The 16,245-nt window shown below is 38.1% G+C and overlaps 1 protein-coding gene across 4 annotated transcripts in view; it reads right to left on the bottom strand.

The window, feature by feature from the left end:
* Nucleotides 1–16,239, bottom strand: part of Reps2 (RALBP1 associated Eps domain containing 2) — a 205,746-nt gene extending 189,507 nt beyond the window's left edge. For all 4 annotated transcript variants that reach the window (XM_048796440.1, XM_048796442.1, XM_048796441.1 and 1 more), the window contains exon 1: nucleotides 16,195–16,239. The gene's annotated coding sequence lies outside the window, so the exon portion shown is untranslated. The remainder of the gene's footprint in view (nucleotides 1–16,194) is intronic.
* Between the last annotated feature and the right edge of the window lie 6 nt (nucleotides 16,240–16,245).

The following is a 16,245-nucleotide window of genomic DNA, read 5'->3' as shown; positions in this document are numbered from 1 at the left end:
TAAAAAAAAAAAAAAAGAAAGAAAAGAAAAGAAAGAAAGAAATGAGTTGCTCCAGCCCCTCCCTAGTCCCTAGCCACAGTTCTGGCAAAGGTTATATTCTTCTAGACTATTGTTCCTACAGAAAAACTCACCTTTCTCAGCTATAGCAGCAACTGTTCCCTCCCCTTATTCCTTCAGGTCTAGGGACAGTAATGACTTCCTGCTGCTGCTAGTTCCTTCATGCCTCCCCAATTCCTGTTTTTACTAAAATACTTTGAACATGCCATTTCTTGTGAGACCCTGAATGATCCACAACCTTACCCTATTTTTTTTTTTTTTTTGGTTTGTTTATTTTTTGTTACTGGGGATTGAACCCACAGGCACTTAACCACTGCACCACATCCCCAGTCCTTTTTATTATTTTTATTTGGAGACAGGGTCTTACTAAGTTGCTTAGGGCCTCCATAACTTGCTGAGGCCGGCTTTGAACTTGTTATCCTCATGCCTCAGCCTCCCAAGCTGCTGGGATTACAGGCATTCACCCCCATACCCAGTTTACCCTAATTTCCATTGTTTTCCTTAGTTTCAAAGTTTGATCTGTCATCCTTGACCCTAGACTGTCCCACATTTTGCTTCATGACATTTCAGAAGCTCCTTAGAAATGGTCCATGTCCTTTACTCAGACACACACTATGAAATCACACGTTTAAGCAAGAAATCCAACATTTACACAGAATTGCTATGGATGTAATATCCTCTCCATTAAGACATCACCACCCAACTTCCCCTGCCCTTTTCAATTCTTTTTTATTCTATGTCCTCAGTAAAAGACTTAATTTCAATCCAACTATGTTATTAAAAGTATTGCCAAAAGTCATTTATCTATGTAATTTTGATCAAGTAAGTGAACCTCTGTGCCTCTGTTTTGTTTTCTTCAAAATGAGCATGGTGGGTCGGAGCTGTGACTCAACAGTAGAGTGCTTGCCTAGCATGTGTGAGACACTAGGTTCAATTCTCAGCACCGTGTATAAGTAAATAAATAAAATAAAAGTCCATCAACAACTAATAAAAAATTTTTTTTTAAAAAAAATGATGATGGTAATAGCTATGTCTTGGTTTGGTTCTGAGAATTAAACAAGATGAACATTTTATAAGTTATAGGACAAGGCCAAGAACATAGTAAAAGTAAATAAATGTCAGCTTCTACCATGATTGTTACCACCATATATGTAAAACTAGAATAAATTTTGCCCCCAGGGGACATTTGACAATGTCTGGTAACATTTTTTTTTGTTGCCACAACTGGGAGAGGGACAGCTGCTGGCATCTACCAGGTAGATACCAATGATGCTGCTAGACATCCTGCACTACACAAAACAGGCCCCTGCACACATACAAACAAAATGTTAGTAGTAGTGAACGTAAAAAAAACCTTGATCTTGAACAAAGAATAATTTAAAAGATGCTAAAAAATCCAAATGCTAAATTTTAAATGCTTTATTCCCATTGCCATTTTCAATACTAGGACTACAAAGGTATCAGAAAGAAAGCAAAGGAGATGAATTAAAACATTTAAAATAATTTCAAAGAGATCCCAAAAGGGAAAAAAAAATTTAAAAAGCCAGAGTACACCAAACACCTCCGGGGCAAAAAAAAAAAAAAATTGTTGCTGATGTATTATTTGTTCTTCACAAAGCTGACCCTGAACTAAGAGAGAGACTAAGAGATTATTGTATTAGATATGGTATTTTGAAAGCATCAGGGGCACATATTAAATACTTGAGAAAGACAGCCTTTAAAAAAACAATTCTTAATTGCTGGCATTTATGGGATTTACTTCAATTACTCAGGAAGTTAACACAGGTGAAACACTTTGCCCTCAGGAGACTGAACCAAGTTATTTTTTGAAAAATAATGGCAAAGTGCTACAAATAAATTAAGTCAAAGCAAACATTTCCCACTAGCCTACTGTTAATAACCCCTCCTAGTCCTGAGTTACAATTCTAGTTCTGAATCAAAATCTCTGAATGAGAGATAATAGAGTACATTAAATAGGCCCAACAAGCAGCTGACATTTGCTCCCGATGAACTATCCCAAAACAGAGCTTATTCTTCCTCTTTTGTCCTTCACCCTTAACAGTGAAGCCTAGCTGACAGGACCAGATAAAAAAGGCCAAGAGCAGAGCTCAGAGCCAGACTATAAGGACTGTTAAGGGCGTGTTTTGAGGAAGCAGCTGAGCGTCCATTTGCTCTGGGCTTCCTGCAGGATGGACTGGAAAAAGGAGGGACCACAGCAGACTTACAGAATTTTGACCCCATACTTGCCTTTTGACTTTGAAAACAATGAACTATGAAAAACAAATATTTCTAGTCCTGACACCTCACAACTCTTCACAGCAGGACTTCTTAATTGTTTTTATGCTGGGCCCCTTTGGCAGACTGTTATGTGGACCTCTTATGACAATATTTTTAAATGCATAAAACATTTCAAGTTAAGTTGGGTGCTGTGGCACACACCTGTAATCCCAGCAACTTGGGAGGTTGAGGCAGGAGGTCCAGGCCAGCCTCAACAACTTAGGCCTTCATCAACTCAGTGAGACCCTGGGGATGTGTCTCAGTGGTTACGTGCACCCTGGATTCAATCCCTGATACAAAAAAAAAAAAAAAATTCCTATTTCTGTAGGTGATAAAGCCAAAGGAATTGCTGATGTTACTGTGGTGTATTGCCTTCAAGCATAACAGAATGAAATGGCCAATTTAAATTGGGATGGTGGTAATAAAAACAAATGTTTTTCCTGCCATCCAAACTCACAGACACTTGAAGAAGACCCAGATTATGGTCTTCTTGGAAGCATTCTGGGCAAGAGTGGCAATACAGGGCAAGAACATCTGCTTTTATACTTTTTATCCTGCCTCCCTCCAGGTAAGAGGAAAAACAAATTACCTAAAGACTAAAATTGAGCCAAGTGTAGTGGTGCACACCTGTAATTCCTGCAACTCAGGAGGCTGAGGCAAGAGGCTCACAAGTTCTAAGCAGCAACAGTAATTTAGAAATGCCCTAAGCACCTTTGTGAGACCCTATCTCAAAACAAAAAGGGCTAGAGACGTCGTAGCTCATTGGTAAAGCATCTCTGGGTTCAATCCCCAGTACTAAAAAAAAAAAAGATTAAAATTGAAAATACCTATGAATACATATACTTGCCAGTTATATTTGGGATAAAAAAATGAATTATACATTAAAATGTTTCTTTAAAGATAAAGAAATTCAAAATTAGTAATGGAGCAACATACATACATTTAATTTTATATATATATATATTTTTTTTTCTGGCCTCAAAAAATTAACCAGAATAATTTTCTGCTTTAGATAAAGAACCAAAGGACCGGTGTCAGTGCTTTTGTATAATCTCCTCCCCTTGAGTTCAGACAAAACATATGACTTGCTTCTAACCAATGGAATATGGCAAAAGTGATGAGATGTCACTTGTCTTAGGTGACTAAAGACACTCTCCTGCTGGCCCTGAAGAAGCAAACAGCCATGTGAACTACCTATAGAGAGGGCCAGGGGGCAAGGAACTGGAGGTGGCCTTGAGAAATTTAGGACCTCAATACTAAAATCACAAGCATAATGGGGATGCAACCCAGTGCTAGAGCACTTGCCTAGCACATGTTAGACCCTAGGTTCAATCCCCAGCATCAGCAAAATATATTTTTAAAGTCACAAGCAAAAGAATTCTACTAACAAGTACAAGAGGTTGGAAGAGGCCTCTAAACTCCAGAAAGAAATTCAATCCAGCTGACACCTTGACTGTATATTTATGAAACCCTAAACTGAGGACCCAGCTAAATCCTGTCCAAATTCTCAACCCACAGAAACAGGAAGGTAGTAAATGTGTGCTTATTAAGCTTCTAAATTTATGGCAATTTGTCATAGAGCAATAGATAAATATTGCAGTAACCAACAGAGGTGACCAACCATCCCAATTTGCCAGGGACTGTCTGAAAACTAAAAGGTCCATACTCCAAGAAAACCCTCAGTCCTGAGCAACCCAGGCTGATTGCCTGCCCACCAATAGATGTATAGAAATAATAGAATAAACAGGAAATATAAGATCTTTGCCTTTAAGAACCAAATAGAAAGTTGGGGGAAAAAACCTGGAAATCAGTCAAATCATCTTTTAAAAGTTATAATTAGGAAAAGAGCCCAAGATTTCATCAAAACCAAATTTCTATGCCTTTCGAATAGGGTAGTCCCTACTTAAGAATGTGAAATTGGGACCATGTTCGAAGTCATCTTATATGCCTAGTCTTCAGCTGGTTACTTTCTCGATCTCCCTATTGGTTTCTAAATCAGTTCTCAATCACCATTTATCCCAATAACTGGCAAAGGCTTGATTATGTTGAATCATCATCAGTCTTAACAATTGGACTATAAGCCACAGGTAACATTTTTGCCTATCTTAAACTACAGCACAATCTCACTTCTTTCAGTCCACTCCAGGTTCCTTCCTTAAAGACAAAACTATGAATTATATGTCTGAGAATTGCTTCAAGATAATAGAGGGGGACAGGAACAGAGTAGGAATATACATTAAAAAAAGGAATTGGCCATTCACTAATAGTTGTTGAGGCTACATGGCAAGTACAGTAGGATCTACTGCATTATTCTACCTACTCATTTGTTTGAGATTTTCTATTTAAAAAAAAAAAAGATGAGATTAGCAAAGGCCTAAGCAACTTAATGAGACCCTGTCTCAAAATAAAAACAAAAAAGCCTAGGGATGTGGCTCAGTGGCAAAACACCTCTGGGTTCAATCCTCAGTATCAAACAATAAAGTTAAATTTTAAAAAAGATGAGGAAAAAATAAAGCCTGTGAAAAGTCCAATTAATTGGAGCCTGAGGCGGGAGGATTGCAAGTTCAAAGCCAGGCTCAGCAACTTAGTGAGACTCTAAGCAACATAGTGAGACACTGTCTCAAAACAGAAAAATAAAAATGAAAATGACTGGAGGTGTGACTTAGTGGTTAAGTACCCTTGAGTTCAATCTCTTAATCGATGCAAATCAGGAGACTGAGGCAGGACAGAGTTCAAGGTCAGCATCAGAAAGTTAGTGAAACCCTATCTCAAAATTTACAAAAATAAACAATAGGCCTGGGATGTATGGCTCAGGGATAGAGCACTCCTCAGTTCAATCGCCAGTACCACCCCCCTCTAAAAAAGAAGAAGAAGAATATCAGTATGGGCTACACACAGGGGTGTAAGCCCATAATCCCAGATACTCAGGAGACTGAGGCAGGAGAATCTCATGTTTGAGGCCATTCTGGGAAACTCAGAAAGACCCTATCTCAAAAAAAATTTTTTTTAAAGGGCTAGGGGTGTAGTTCAGTAGTAGACCACATACCTAGCATGTATGAGGCCCTAAATTCAACTCCCCAGCACCACAAAAGGAAAAAAGAATATCAGTGTACATTCTGCTATCTCTGAAGGTATTTTTAATGTTCATACATGTGTTTAGAACAGTCCCCTACTCATGTGACATTCCACATAAAGCAGGAAAGCCACTACTTTCCTTTGGCATAAAGATCTCCACATCAGCATAAAGATGACTCATTGTAAGGGTAGACAATAAAGATTTTGTAAAAGGAAATATAAATGAACTGAAGGTACATGTGTCAACAAGGATAAATTCCAAAAGCATAACAATGAGAGGAAAAACAAGTTGCAGGTTACACAAACTGCAATATTCCATATTTTGAGTTGAAAACTCATGCAGATATATGCAAACGAGATAGAAAAAGACAAGTAGAAATTTTTTTCAAAATTATGCAAACCAAATTCAGGACAATAGTAACCTCTAGGGTAGGGAAGGAGGGGAATGGGACCAGAGAAGACAAAGGAAGCTTTAACTCTAGTAGGACCGTCATAATTCATGCACTGAGTGCTAGGTACAGTTATTTGTTGGATAACTCCCCAGTTTTGCACAGCCGAGGCAGGAGGATTACAAGTTCAAAGCCAGCCTCAGCAACTTAGGAAACCCTGTTTCAAAATTTAAAAAAAACAAAGCTGAGGTTATAGCTCAGTGGTACAGTGCTTGCCTGGCATATGTGGGACACTGGGTTCAATCCTTAGCACCACATAAAAATAAAGATATTAAATTTTTTAAAGATAAATAAATAAATAAATAGCCAGGTGAGGTGGCACACCCCTGTATTCTGACTGGCTTGGGAGACTGAGGCAAGAGGATCTCAAGTTCAAAGCCAGCCTCAGCAAAAGCAAGACACTAAGCAACTCAGTAAGATCTTGTCTCTAAATAAAATACAAAAATAAAAAAGGGCTGGGGATGTGGCTCAGTGTCGTGTGCCCCCTAGTTCAATCCCCAGTACCCTAAATAAATAAATAAAACTAAAAAGGGCTGGGAATGTAGCTCAGTGGTTAAGTGTCCTTGGGTTCAAGCCCTGCTACCAAAAAAATTAAATAAAAAATAAATTTAAAACATAACATCCAATTAGAACTATAATGCAAACATCCTTTCAACCAAATAAGGGTTCATCTCATTTATTCTCTTTGAGAAAAACAACACTGTCTATCTCAAATAGCATATATTCCTAGTTATCATTTTAGTATGCTGATTTCTATCTCCCTAAATACGTGTTACAAAATCATATGATCTAAAGATGAAAAACTATAAAACTGCTTCATTTTCATTTTTAAAAATAAATCTGGCTACTAAAAGAGTAACCAGAAAAGGATTACAAGAATTTTGTCTTTTACCTGTAGTTTCCTTAATAGTTAAACAATTGCTTCAAAGATTTAGACAAAAACTTAAAAAAGACTTCTTCCCAAAGGTGACGCTATGTGTTCTGATTTTTAAATATCTCCTACTTCTCATACCTTTCTTGTACTTCTTTACCTCGATCAAACTACCTAGACAATCAGACATTACCTATAGGGGTTTTCCCCATTCGATGACTTCTTTTGATCATACAGAATCAATAGTATTTAATAACTATTCCTCTTAATGTCTAAGAATTATCACTCATAAACACGAAAACCAATTATAGGCTGGGGATAGAGCTCAGTTGGTAGAATGCTTGCCCCAAACATACAAGGCCCTAGGTTCAATCCCAAGCACCACACACACAAAAAAAAAACTTATAAGTCACTCAAAATTTCCACAGTATTCCCAGAGACTAAGACACCACCCTATAAAATATACATTATATGGACAGTGGGTATAGCTCAGTGATAGAGTGCTTGACAAGTTTGCATGAGGCCCTGGGTTCAATCCCCAGGACTGAAACAAAACAGACCTTATAAAGGATTCTATATAGTTTGCTTGTTTGTTGTGGGGGGCTAGGAAGCGGGGGAGGGCAGGGTTCCAGGGAATGAACCCAGGGATGCTTAACCACTGAGCAACATCCTCAGTCCTTTTTATATTTCATTTAGAGTCAGGATCTCACTGAGTTGCTTAGGGCCTTGCTAAATTGCTGAGGCTGGCTTTGAACTTGTGATCCTGCCTCAACTTCCCGAGCCACTGGGATTACAGGCTTTTATCATTGCACTCAGCTTTCTATACAGTTTGTTCATTCATTATGTCAAATTTAAAATTTGTAACTTTGAGGAAGATATTTTATTTTTAAATGTCATGCTTCAAATCTTTTCCTACCCAAAAAAAAAAAGATTCTTAAGTACAAAAACATTTGTATTGGAATGTAAGCGCCATGAGGATAGGACTTCCTATGATTCAGGGCTATAACATCAGCACCTAGGACAGTGCCTGTCACACAACAGACACTTAAATGTGTGTCAAACCAGAACCTGATTCCTATCACACCCTATGCCTTCTAGTAAAATGTCGACCTTTGAAAGCCAAAGAAATACTTCACAGCTGAGTGAAGTGGTACAAAACTGTAATCCCAGCAGTTCAGGAGGCTGATACAGTAGGATCACAAATTCAAGGCCAGCCTTAGCAACATAGTAAGGTCCTAAGCAATCTAAAAGACCACGTCTCAAAATAAAAAATAAAAAGGGCTGGGGGACTGGAGTTGTAGCTCATTAGTAGAGTGCTTACCTAGCACATGTGAAACACTGGGTTCAATTCTCAACACCACATTAAAATAAATAAAATAAAGGCATTGTGTGCATCTATAACAAAAAAAATTTAAAAAGAGGGACTTGAAGGTTGGTTCAATATACGGAAATCAATAAAAGTAATTCATCATATCAATAGACTTAAAGATAAGAATCATATGATCATCAATAGACACAGAAAAAGCATTCAATAAAATATAGCACCCCTTCATGTTCAAACATTAGAAAAACTAGGGATAACAGGAACATATCTCAACATTGTTAAAGCTATCTATGCTAAGCCCCAGGCCAACATCATTCTAAATGGAGAAAAATTGAAAGCATTTTCTCTAAAAACTGGAACAAGACAGGGATGCCCTCTTTCACCACTTCTATTTAACATAATTCTTGAAACACTGGCCAGAGCAATTAGACAGATGAAAGAATTAAAGAGATACAGATAGGAAAAGAAGAACTCAAATTAGCACTATTTGCCAATGATATGATTCTATACCTAGAAGACCCAAAAAACTCCACCATAAAACTTCTAGAACTAATAAATGAATTCAGCAAAGTAGCAGGATACAAAATCAACACCCATAAATCAAAGGCATTTCGGCACATCAGTGACAAATCCTCTGAAAGGGAAAGAGGAAAACTACCCCATTTACAATAACCTCAAAAAAAAATACTTGAGAATCAACCTAACAAAAGAGGTGAAAGAGGGGCGGGGGCTGTAGCTCAGTGGCAAAGTGCTTGCCTAGCATGCATGAGGCACTGGGTTCGATCCTCAGCACCACATGAAAATTAACAAATAAAATAAAGGCTTTCTGTCCATCTACAACTACAAAAAAATTTTAAAAAGAGGTGAAAGACCTCTACAACAAAAACTACAGAAAACTAAAGAAAGAAATTTAAAAAGACCTTAGAAGATGGAAAGATCTACCTTGTTCTTGGATAGGCCGAATTAATATTGTCAAAATGACCATACTACCAAAAGCATTATACAGATTTAATGCAATTCCAATCAAAATCTCAATGACATTCCTCATGAAAATAGAAAAAGCAGTCATGAAATTCATCTGGAAAAATAAGAGACCCAGAATAGCTAAAGCAATCCTTAGCAAGAAGAGTGAAACAGGTGGCATCACTATACCAGACCTTAAACTATACTACAGAACAACAGTTACAAAGACAGCATCGTATTGTCACCAAAACAGACCTGTAGACCAATGGTACAAAATAAAGGACATAGGGACAAACCCACATAATTACAATTATCTTATATTAGACAAAGGCGCCAAAAACATACATTGGAGAAAAGATAGCCTCTTCAACAAATGGTGCTGGGAAAACTGGAAATCCATATGCAACAAGATGAAATTAAACCCCTATCTCTCATCATGCACAAAACTTAACTCAAAGTGGATCAAGGACCTAGGAATTAAACCAGAGACCCTGTGCCTAATAGGAGAAAAAGTAGGCCCAAATCTCCATCACATTGGATTAGGCCCCAACTTCCTTAATAAGACTCCTATAAGCAAGAATTAAAATCAAGAATCAATAAATGAGTTGAATACAAACTAAAAAGCTTCTTCTCAGCAAAAGAAACAATCATTGAGGTGAATAGAGAGCCTACAGCTTGGGAACAAATTTTTACCACATGCACATCAGATAGAGCACTAATCTCTAGGGTACATAAAGAACTCAAAAACCTTAAAATCAAAAACACAAATAATCCAATCAATAAATGGGCCAAGGAACTGAACAGATACTTCTCAGAAGATGATATACAACCAATCAACAAATATATGAAAAAATGTTCAACATCTCTAGCAATTAGAGAAATGCAAATCAAAACTACTCTAAGATTTCATCTCACTCTAGTCAGAATGGCAGATATTAAGAATACAAACAACAATAAGTGTTGGTGAGGATGCGGGGGAAAAGGCACACTCATACATTGTTGGTGGGACTGCAAATTGGTGCAGCCAATCTAGAAAGCAGTATGGAGACTTCTTGGAAAACTGGGAATGGAACCACCATATGACCCAGCTATCCCGCTCCTCAGTTTATACCCAAAGGACTTAAAAAACAGCATACTACAGGGACACAGCCACATCAATGTTTATAGCAGCACAATTCACAATAGCTAAATTGTGGAACCAACCTAGATGCCCTTCAGTAGATGAATGGATAAAGAAAATATGATATATACACAATGGAATATTACTCAGCATTAAAGGAGAATAAAATCATGGCATTTGCAGGTAAATGGATGGAGTTGGAGAATATAATGCCAAGTGAAGTTAGCCAATCCCAAAAAACCAAATGCCGAATGTTATCTCTAATGTAAGGAGGCTGATTCATAGTGGGGCTGGGAGGGGGAACATGAGAAAATTAGACGAACTCTAGATAGGGCAAAGAGGAGGGAGGGGAAGGAAGGGGGCAAGGGGGTAAAAAAGAAGGTGAAATGAGATGGACATCATTGCCCTAAGTACATGTATAAAGACACAAATGGTGTGAATATACTACGTATACTACCAGAGATATGAAAAATAGTGCTCTATATGTGTAATATGAATTGTAATGCATTCTGCTGTCATATATAACAAATTAGAATTAAAAATTTTAAATAAATTATACACATTTTTTTTAAAAAAGGAAGGGCTTGGTCAGGCATGGTGGCACACACCCAGCAGCTCAGGAAGCTGAGAAAGGAGGATGGCAAGTTCAAAGCCAGCCTTAGCAACGGCAAGGCACTAAGCAACTCAGCGAGACCCTGTCTCTAACAAAATACAAAAATAGGGCTGGGGATGTGGCTCAGTGGTTGAGTACCCCTGAGTTCAATCCCTGGTACCCTCCCCCAAAAAAAGTAGGGGCTAGGGATGTGGCTCCCTGAGTTAGCATCCCTGGGTTCAATCCAGAGTACCAAAAAAGAAAGAAAAGAGAAATACTTCACAACCCGGTAAACAACCACCAATATTTGTAGCCCTTTGTCTTAAGATATTAAACAAAAACTACTTGCCCATTCTCAAACATTCATATACTCTTTTTTTACTTTACAACTGTTTTCATTAGGGCAGGGGATATAGCTCAGTTAGTAGAGTGCTTGCCTTGTATGCCCAAAGCCCTGGGTTCAATCCCCAACAACACAAAAAGTTACAAATTTAAAAAGTGTTTTAATTCTACTTTCCACCTACTGTCAGAATTCTGATTTTAAAACAAATCAGGCCAGGCATGATGACACATGCCTATATCCCAGAGGCTTGGAAGGCTGAGATAGGAAGATCTCAAGTTCAAAACCAGCCTCAGAGGCTGGGGCTGTAGCTCAGATGCAGAGCACTTGCCTAGCATGTGTGAGGCACTGGGTTCGATCCTCAGCACCACATAAAAATAAACAAATAAAATAAAGGCATCCTATCCATCTACAACTACAAAAAAAAATTAAAAAACAATATCAGCAACTTAGTGAGATCATGTATCAAAATTTAAAAAATAAAATAAAAAGGACTAGGGATGTGGCTCAGTGGTTAAACACCATTGGGTTCAATCCCTGGAACAAAAAAAAAAAGATAAAATAAAATAAATAAGCACATGAAAATAAACACATAACATAAAGACAAAAAAAATTTTAATTAGGCTATTGTAATGCATTCAAATATAATCGAAGATGGCAAATAATTACTAAAACGATATTTAACATACTGTGATTAGGGAATTAAAAATTAAAACAATTAAATATTACAATAAACATAGATGGTAATATTAATCTGATTAATATTAATATATTTCAATGACCAAAATGCAAAACATTGACAATACAAAATGCTAACCAGGAGGTAGAATAACAGGAATTCTTTCACTGTTGGTGGGAATGGAAAATGGTACAGTCACTTTGAAAGACTGACAGTTTTTTATAAAATCAAACATATTCTTGTGATATGATCTAGCAGTCATGCTCCTTGCTTTTTACCCAAATGAGTTAAAAACTTTTGCCCACACAAAAAGTTCCACAGAAATATTTATAACTGTTCTATCCACAACTGCCGAAACATAGAAGCAACCAAGAGCCCCTTCAGCAGGTAAACATTGAAATAAACTAGTACATCTAGACAATGGACTATTATTCAGTGCTAAAAAGAAACGAGCCACCAAACCATGAAAAGACATGGAGGAATCTGAAATGCATATTACTAAGTGAATGAAGCCAATCTGAAAAGGCTATATACTTTATAACCCCAAATATATAATATTCTGAAAAAAGGCAAAACTAAAGACAGCAAAAAGATCAATGGTTGCCAAGGGTTATTGGAGAGGAAGGGATGAATCAGTGGACTACAGAGGATTTTTTAATTTTTTTTTAATACTTGTAGATGGACAGCATGCCTTTATTTGTTTAGTTTTTTATGTGGTGCTAAGGATCAAACCCAGTGCCTCACACATGCTAGGCAAGCACTCTGCCACTGAGCTACAGCCCCTGCCCACTAAAGAGGATTTTTAGGGCACTAAAATTATTCTACATGTTACTATAATGATGGATGTATGTCAAACATTATGCAAACCCATAGAATATACAATATCAAGTGTGAACCCTAATGTAAACTATAGACTTTAAGCAATAATAACATGTCAATGTAAGTTCATCAAAAGTAACAAATACACCACCCTGGGGCTACATGTCTATAGTGGGGGAGGCTATATATGTATAGGGGCAAAAGGTATATGGAAACTCTCTGTATTCTATTCTCAATGTTCCTGTGAACCTAAAATTGCTCTGAAAAAAAAAAGTCTATTGAAAAATACCTTGCATGGGCTAAGAGTTAGTTCAGTGGTAGAGAACTCGCAAAGCATGGGTGAGGCACTGGATTAAATTCCCAGAACCACTATATACATGTTTACATATATGCATGTGAATAAATAAATATATATATATATATATATATATATATATGCATGTGTTAGCTTTCAATCACTATAACAGAATACCCAAGATAATTAATTTACAAAGAGAAAAGGCTTATTTTGTTTCCTAGTTCTGGATGATGATCTATTGACCCTGTCGCTTTGGACCTCTGTTGGGAGTGCTGGATGGCAATGATGAGAATCACATGATAGAGCAAACTGCTCACCTCATGGCCAGAAAGCAAAAGGAAAAGAAAATGCAGGGAGCATGGGGGTAGGAAAGATGGTGAAATGAAATGAACATCATTATCCTAGGTACATGTATGATTGCACGAACGGTGTGACCCTCCTTTGGTTACAATCAGACAAGTCAAAAATTGTGCTCCATTTGTGTACAATGAATCAAAGAGAATTCTGCTGTCATGTGTAACTGACTAGAACAAATAAATTTTTTAAAAAAGAAAGAAAAGGCCAGAGTCCCACAGTCCCCTTAAGGGAATGCCCCAATGGTCTAAAGACCTCCCACTAGGTCCCCGTAGGCCCCACCTCACAAAGCTTTCACCACATCCCAATAGTATCACCCTGGGACCAAGTCTAACACCCTTAGAAGATATTTACCAAACCACAGCATGTTAAAATTTTATATATATGTATATATACATATACACATACATATATAGGCACATATAAATATGTATTTATAACTTGTAAGCATACATAAATGTTTATATTTATATAGAGACAGGAGAAAAACTCTAACATAATTTTGTAGGCTAACTTCCATAACAAAGTAACAGGTGTACTGGACTATTTTTACTTCAAGGAGATAAAATTAGGTATTGGAGGAGGTGAGTACAGGGAGGTTGAACCCAGGAGCACTTTACCGCTGACCTATATCTCCAGCCTTTTTTATTTTGAGACAGGGTCTCACTAAGTTCCTTAGGGCCTCACTAAATTGCTGAGGCTGGCCTCAAACTTGAAACCCTCCTGCTTCAGCCTCCCAAGTCCCTGGGATTACAGGCATGCACCACCATGCCCAGCAAAATTAGGTATTTTTGTAGAATATTTACTGTTGGTAAAATGGTGACATTTTCTCCCTTCCTGGTACATTATGGTCATCTTAACTATATACTTAAGAGGAAAACTTGGTGGTTACCATAGAAACTACCAGGGCTGATTAGTGCCTCCATGATTTGAGCAGTTATACCTGTTGGGCCACTTAAATCTAAACTTACAGGTTCCTGTTTAACAGGGAAGGGGAAACTGTCTACATTTGTTTTAAAGAGTGGCTAATACATTGATGTAGTGATGCAAATTGAGGTGGATCAAGCATACACACATACACACACCCCACAACCACCACTGCCAAAATGATGTGTAAAAATTAGGTGGCTGCCAGTTGCTTTGTTTCACTCTGTAAGGATTACCTTTCCCTATTCAGGATGCCTTTAATGTTCACTTTCACCTGTACCAAGAACACTGGGTTAATGTAATTTTGTTAGTCTCAATGGGAAGGATGATGTTTGGTTTGGTTTGGTTTTGCTGGGCTGAATCAGGGAGCATAAAGGTCTGAGGTTTACGCCAAGCAATCTTCTAGTAACATTCCCTTTTACCAGTATCTAAAACAGTCTTTTGCAAGCTATTTTCATCTGCAGAATATAATCTCATTCATGCAAAGGTACTGAGCCTTAGGGATTTTTTAATCATATATACCTCAAGGAAGCATGGATTGCAACACAAGGAAAGCCCCTTCCAATTCCTGAGGAAGCTTTAACTAACATATTCATAATTAATATTCAGATCTTCTCCTATCACACTTAGTACATTACTGACAACAAAATAAGCCTTAACAGGTATGCAGTTCTCTCTTGCTGTATAGCATGTCATTTTAATAAATGTATTATCCTTGGAAATATTCTGAGGGCCTCATGAAATAGCCATGGTTTGTGTTTTAAGACACTTTCTCTTTACCTGGACTAACTCAACTGCTCAACAGAAGTGGCAGAACCATCTACGTATCAAGGACTTCTTTAGGGACAAATCCATGCTAATTTCTATGAATGTTAATTATATTTTCAGGAATCCAAAATTTGAAAAGATGAAAAGATTAGAGTAGCTAAAGTTATGCTCATAAACATATGGGCATATACATGCTCCATCAGTATAAAACACAGTCTTAAGTGACCAAAAACAAAAAGCCTACAACACATTGATACCAGAAGTGAACCATAAAACCATAATATTCCTTTAGAACTACATTTTACAGGATCACTCGCCACTGTAAAAACCCAATTAGTGTTAGTAACTTTCATATGATTGCTTTTTAAGAAAAGCTCCATTTCATATTTGGGGTTTGAGATTAACCATCTTATCACCATTTAGTGCTGGTGATATTAAATGAAAGGCAAGGGCTTATCAGGTAGTCTTTCCCCAAGCTTAGAGGAAAGCACAAAACAAAAACAGCACCTGCTGGGGATGAGGGAATCATTTTACAGGTATGGAGCAGCCAAAAAGAGGCAGCTCTGACATCTCTTCCTTTCAAATTCTATTTCAAATTCACATGATGATAAGATGGGAAACTACAGCTGTGTACCATGGTGACTTGTGCGATCCACTTCTAGCCCCAAATGAGGAACTTGGCTTTGACTTGACCAATATCCTCTTGCAACCCTAAGTCCTTGCTCCGCAACTCGCCATTAAGCTTTTCCAATTTAATACTAATACTCAGAAATACACTGGCGGACAAATATACATGTAGTAGATATGCATATAAATCACAATAGAAAGAGGACAACATGCAACCCTGGGCCCGGAGCCATACAGAAAACACACCCTTCAAGTTCAAATCCCAGCAAGGCACCCTGAGCGGCCACCCGGGAGAGGGAGGGGCAGGAGCGGGGAACAGAGGTTAAACCAGACACCAGCCAAAACAAACATCACTTCCAGGACAGGACAAACTTTGGGCTAGGGCGGCGGTAGAACCCCAGGAATGACCGGGGGAGGGGAGGGAGTGTCAGACGGTCTCAAGAGAAGAAGACAGGGAGTGGACCCAGCATTGGCCGAGCTAAGCTATGGAGGAGGCTGGTGTCCCTAGAGCACAAGGGCGTCGCCGCCATCCCCAGCTACAGAGTTCTTGACACCTGGCCGAGGACTCATATCTCTGGGGACAACCGTGTCACACAAAACGTCCCACAGACACTATCCCACAGATTCGCAAAGAAAGGGGGCGCAGGGACCTACCTGGTGCAGCGTTTCGGCAGGGAGCTGCGATGCCCGAAACAGGTCAGCCAC

The sequence above is a fragment of the Marmota marmota genome, unplaced genomic scaffold (genome assembly GCF_001458135.2).
Source record: "Marmota marmota marmota unplaced genomic scaffold, marMar, whole genome shotgun sequence".
Lineage (NCBI taxonomy): Eukaryota > Metazoa > Chordata > Mammalia > Rodentia > Sciuridae > Marmota > Marmota marmota.
This window is presented reverse-complemented; position numbering and strand designations above follow the sequence as displayed.